The following is a 6,623-nucleotide window of genomic DNA, read 5'->3' as shown; positions in this document are numbered from 1 at the left end:
TGCTAGCGCGGAGATGGGCACGAGATAAATTTTAACATATCGATGAGTTTTGTTCCTTGTGTATATGTATTGATTATGCCTGATTCCGTTTGACACCCTTTATTCGGGTTTCTTGGATTTTTAAATGCGTACACAGGATATGTATAATAAAAATGATGAGAAAATGTAATATAAATATTACAAAATATAATAAGAATAATAAAAAAAATATAATAATAAAAAATACTCGTGAATAATACCATTCAAAATTGTTCAATATAAATGAAATTCTAATTATAATTTTATAATTTGCATTCTCTTCATTTAAATTTCATTGTAAAAATGATTACTTTACAAAAGTTATTTAAATAACACATTTACGTAAAAATTAATTAACTAGAATATCTCTGCATATATATTTCACGATATAATGCAATCATCAAAACAAAAAATCCAATTTTTTGCAGCTATAATTATAACGTTAGAATATAGAGAGAATATAAATCATAGTTCGAACATATATTTTATTTATGATTATATAGATTTTTGCGGTCCTATTTTGATGAAAATGTGACAACGATAATTACTTGATTATATTATAATGTCATGCTGTTCAAACGAATAAAAGATATGGTCATACATATAAAACCAATATTTTACTCTTACCTATCTTTCATAAAACATAAAATCTAAAATAATTGATCGCAAAGTTATTACGCACAATCAATTTCTTTCTTCTAAATAGATACTTAATATTATATTGCATAATTGTTTACACGTATTACTCTACATGATTTCCCAGAACTTTTTACAACAGTATGTGCTAACAATCTGTTACTTAAGTCGTCATGTCACCACTTGTTATGTTTAATTTTGTTGATCTAGGTACAATACTGCCATATATAAATGACACTACTATACGATATATGACGTAGAATTAAACTTAGACTGAAGAGAACTAAACAAACATATAATATTCCTTGATGACAAATAATTTAAATGTCGTGAATTATTTATATTTTATGATGCTTTAGAAAAGAGAAACTTATTAAATAAATTTATAATTAACGCCGTTTTTTAAACGGACATCCGTAAATTGACTCTATATTCACTCTATATAGAGTGAAAATTTTTACTCATGAAGAGTGAGTAATGCGCATATGAAACGCGCATGAGTCCGCCATTAGCAACACTGTCGTATCATTGTCTCGCGACGTTACCAACTCGTTGCACGTGTACTTGGTATACAAGACATATTAAAGTAACTTCTTAGGGATATATCTTTTTATTTTAACATATTTTGAACGAGTGTAAACATATTTTTTTGTGTGTAACGTTAAATATATTTATATAGCTGTGACAAGAAAAAAGGAGGTTCATCGGCTTTTACACCGACAATGAGATAACATGCTGTGTGCGATGTTCAGCTTCGATTAATTCAAGTAAAAAGCAATGATTGCTTCTCATTTCAACTAATCGAAGCTTCACGTCATATACGTAACGTGTTATCTTATTATTAGTGAAAGACGGATTAGAATCTGACATCCTAAAAGTGAATCTGTTCACTCGTCATTGAGTGAAAAATAACTTGACGAAAGTGATGACTCCACTCTGATTGAGTGAATTATTCACTTCGAACCGAGTGACACATTCACTTTACATTCAGAGTTAAACAGTTCACTTTTGTGAAAAGTGAATGTTCACTAATTACGAGTGGCAGTATTTTCACTATCACTTGGAGTGAATATTTACTCGTTTGGAGTTTTTTTTTTTTGTTTACCGTACGGAGGGCAGGGGAAATGCAGAATCCCGGTCACCTCCCAGTAAGGGGAGAGGACCAGCCTTATGCATACCCCCCGAGCCAGCCTCGGGGGTAGTGTGGGGCTCTCCCTCCTCCTGCGGAGGGCCAACCCACTAAAACCCCTGCCCGACGGGGTCCTAAAGGACCCAGTGGAAAACATTCTTCATGTTATCCTATAATCAACCCCTAGCGGAACCGGGAACCATATCTTCCCCAGGGGCTGATACTCGTTTGGAGTTAGATTTCACTCTAAGAAATTTAGAGAGTAAATCAAAGATTATATAGAATTTACAAAGATCATGAGTTTTAAACAATTAATAATATATATTTAAAATATTAATAATACATACAAAAATACATACATTAAATTTATAACAACAATTTATTATATACATATAAAATTGTTATTATAAATATACAAATATTAAAGAATTGTAATAATATGTTTTATAAATTTTTAATTTTAGATGTTATTTAAACATTAATATGCATTATTATATATTAAGAATTTGATTCAAGATAATAAAATTAATAAATATTAACAAATAAAGTTACAAATATCGAACAAATCAAACACAACTTAAAAAATAAATCAGAATACAGTTTAAATTAGATAATACATTTTCAGATGGTGCATTAATAATATAATGTCAAATATTGCAGATACTTTCCCATTTATATAATTAGAATTATTCATATAATATAACATAATTTAATTATAATTATTTATAATTATGAACATAATTAACACTTTGTATTATTTCATGTTAATAAAGAAATGGAAATACCGGTTAACGCAGGCCAAAAAATATCTTTGTAAGTGCACGTGCATTGAATTATATATTATTAACGCACATAAGCATAAATAATAAATCCATAACTATAAACCTTATAAAAAGCTATTTATAAGAAAGATATATAAATATATTCCCGTCACAATTGTTACTTTTATTAAACTACTTTTATTAAATGAATATTCGATACCTTACAAAATTTTGAAAGTAATTCTTTTGACTTTTGATTTTGAAAAGACGTGTTTGCTTTGAATATTTGAAACATATTGCTTCATACTTCTGTACTCTTCGCTAATTCTATTCACTTATCTAAATTCCCTTGTCTAAAACAAATTATATCAATATTAATTATTGGTGAATAGCAACTAATCAATTATTAATAAATATTATATTAAATTATATCTCATATGTGTGTATATGTATATATATATATATATATATATATATATATATATATATATATATACAGGATGTCCGTCCTAACATCTGCCAAAAGAAAAACCATAAGTAGATCTCGCTAAACTGAATTAAAGTAAGTCTTATACTATTTTGTAAACAACTATGTACAATTTCGATATTAATTTAAAAAAATCGGGTAGTAGGAGCGCGCGGCGAGAAAAGCTGTCTCACTGTAACTTGATACTAGGGACACGACGAAGTGGTGGACAGGGCGCTCTCCAAAACATGATGGTCGCGAATTGGCTGATTTTTTTAAATTAATATCTTATTAATTATTACGAAAATCGCAAAACAATAGAATTTTCCTACTTAGTTTAATTCGCTCTACTTACACACGAGGAATTAGGCGATTACTAGGTAACATCCTGTATATACTAAACATTTTATTTGAATATAATAACATAAACATTTTATTTATAATAATAATCTTAAATATAATTGGAATAAGTAATAATTATAGATTATGAAAATTATAACTTTTTTTTCTCCGAATTAAAATTTTAGTTACCCTAAAGAAAACGATTTATAAGTTTGTAAATATTTTAAATCAAATATATAATGATTTTGCATCTTCATAAAAAAATTTGTCAGCAAGCGAATAAAGTAACATAAATTTGAAGAAATTAATAAAGCACTAAGTGTGAAATTTAAATTTAAATTTTTCGAACTAGTAAGAGAGAGCCAGATGCGAATGTGGTAGTGCCTCAGTTTCAGAGAAAATTAATCTTTCTTTCAAATTAAATCGTTGTACATGCAATACATTCTTTTCTCGATGCGATACTAAATAACTAAATAAATCTCAATTCAAGATTTTTCTTGAAATAAGTCATTCCTGATCGCTGTAATAAAGCGTAGGCGAAGAAATATCGAGATAAAGTTGCTGAAATGAAAATAAAATCATTATTCTATTGTACTATGTGTTCTATTATATAATGTGCATAATGTTACACTATTTTACTTAATTCTTTTGTCTGCAACGAATGTTTATAAATAATATTTTAACCCTTGACAAATAAAAGTTTACAGAATTTAGAATTAGCGATTTTAAAAATAAAATTAGAAATCTATAAGAGCTATTGCTCTATCACAGAGAAAATATCATTATATTATAATAATCTATCGTTATTAAATTTTTAGTTTAATAAACAGATAACTCATCATATAATATTGAAGTATGCTAATCACACATTACGCAATAATCCTCTCAATCATATATTGAAAAAATTTAAATTTATTTAACTAAGAGGTATTTAAATATCTCAAAGCTTATAAATCCTCATTTTAAAATTTATATAAATCGGTTTTTATTAAGATTACTAAAATTTCCAAGTAAAAAAATCCTCTTTCTCTTTTGCCTTTCGCTTGCTCGTTCGCTCTTTCTCACTCTCTCATTCACTAAAAATTTCAATAATTTGAAAACAGTATATTTTCGTAAATTAGAAATAAAAATATGATTATTTTATAAAAGAAATTAGATGACATTAATTTTTGCTTGTCGCATCTTTGAGATACTGTGATATTAATATATTCTGTATGAAAACAAAAAATCAACGTCTAATAAGCGAATATACAGGGTTTAGCAAAAGTGTGGAAACCCCTTAATATTTCGAAAAATACGCATTTAAAAAAAAAATGTTTCATACAAAAGTTATAGGGTTTTATGTGGCGCATTACACAGCAATATTATTATGACCTCGAATAACGTTGTCAAGGTTTAGTGAAGGTCAGCTCCAATTTTTTAAATGGAAGCCTATATTTTTTATTACTTTATCTTGCAGCTTAACTTGAGAGCTTTTCAAAACACTATAATAAAGTATTTCTCCATTGAGTACTTTTCGAGTTATGAGGCTTGAAATAATTTCTTAATTTTACATAAACCATAAAATATCTTGTAAAATATTCATTTTTCGATTATCTTACCTTAATACTTTTATGTACAAAATAATGAGAGTAATCAATTGGTGTAAAGAAAACATACAGTTGTTTTTTCTTTACACCAATTGATTCCTCTCATTATTTTGTACATAAAAGTATTAAGGTAAGATAATCGAAAAATGAATATTTTACAAGATATTTTATGGTTTATGTAAAATTAAGAAATGATTTCAAGCCTCATAACTCGGAAAGTACTTAATGAAAACTAACTTAATTATAGTGTTTTGGAAAGCTCTCGAGATAAGCTACAAGAATGTGTAAAAGCATATAGGGTGTCCCATTTAAAAAGTTGGAGGTGACCTTCACATAACCTTGACAACGCTATTCGAGGTCATAATAATGTTGCTGTGTAATGCGCCACATAAAACCCTATAACTTTTGTATGAAACATTTTTTTTTTAAATGCGTATTTTTCGAAATATTAAGGGGTTTCCACACTTTTGCTAAACCCTGTATATTAGTATAATGCTATTCATGAAGTTTACCGTTACTTTCACATCTCTCTCTTCCGTATATGCAATCCATATCTTCTTATGTTCATTTAATTCAACTTTCGTTGCATTAGTAAGTTTATCTGTTAGGAAATCATTTATCAAAAACAGATTATTTTGATATTCAACAACAATACTAAATAATAAATTTATGTCGCATCATGATTATTTATTTTACATATATATAATTATGTTATTATATTATATTATTATTATATATATAATTATTTTACATATATATACATGCAATTCTTACCTTTTCGACTTGTTTCGTAAAATACATATGATTAATAATAACAGTAAATGCTGCATATTTGCTGACTTGCCTATAACAGTAAAATAATAAATTTATTGATATATACATAAACTATTGAATGATAGATATATATTTACGCAGAAAGCTGTATTACCTGGTCTTATATTCTCAAGTTTTTCTAATATGAAGTCGAGTACTACAGGATTCCTCGCGTGCTTCGCGAATAAAAAGAAAATAGTTAATATAATCGTGATCGGAAAAATCTTTTAAAAACTTAATCGATGTTGCACTATTATTTTCTATTAAATTTAAATAGTCTTTGATAAAATGTGGATCCTCAGAGCAAGCCAGATATTTTAAAAATTTTGTTTTAAATTTTTCTTTTCCCAGACGATATACTCCCCAGCAAGGAGAATCTTCATCGCTAAGAGAATAGGACAATGTTTTTAAACCTTGACAGTATGTCCATTCTTTCCACCATGGCAAGAGTCTACGGAAAATTTGACAAGAAATAAATTTTTGTATAATAAATTATAAAAGTGTTGCACATATTAATCTTATATTTTTCTTATATTTAATAAATTTATTAAACATTGCACATATATCTACAAGGCAATTAAACTAAACTAAAATGACCGAATATGTGAGAAAAATTACGTATGTTCTTTGGAATTTGCGAGATGTCGTCTTAAAATGTGGCCGGCTGTTTCTTTGCATTTGGGTTCATCAAGAGAACATGTTCATTTTGCAGCTTCCATTCTTAAACTCTTTTTAAAATCGTCTTCATTAGAAACTTCATCGTATCCAAGTTTGTCTCGAAGTGACTCGTATAATAAGTTCCCTATTATTACCTAAAAGTATATATATGTGTGTGTGTATATATATATATATATATATATATCGATAAA

The 6,623-nt window shown here is 27.3% G+C and overlaps 1 long non-coding RNA gene across 1 annotated transcript; it reads right to left on the bottom strand.

Moving 5' to 3' along the window:
* Nucleotides 1-5,469: 5,469 nt before the first annotated feature.
* Nucleotides 5,470-6,177, bottom strand: LOC145970007 (uncharacterized). Its single transcript, XR_014438291.1, has 3 exons — nt 5,870-6,177; nt 5,716-5,785; nt 5,470-5,542 (listed from the first exon to the last, which is right to left on the bottom strand). It is a non-coding gene; the product is annotated as an uncharacterized LOC145970007 (long non-coding RNA).
* Between the last annotated feature and the right edge of the window lie 446 nt (nt 6,178-6,623).

Source organism: Camponotus vicinus, unplaced genomic scaffold (genome assembly GCF_025532165.1).
Source record: "Camponotus vicinus isolate PSW18456_S1 unplaced genomic scaffold, iyCamVici1.0 SCAF_4, whole genome shotgun sequence".
Classification (NCBI taxonomy): Eukaryota; Metazoa; Arthropoda; class Insecta; order Hymenoptera; family Formicidae; genus Camponotus; species Camponotus vicinus.
Note: the sequence above shows the minus strand (reverse complement) of the source record. Positions and strands in the feature narration are given on the sequence as shown.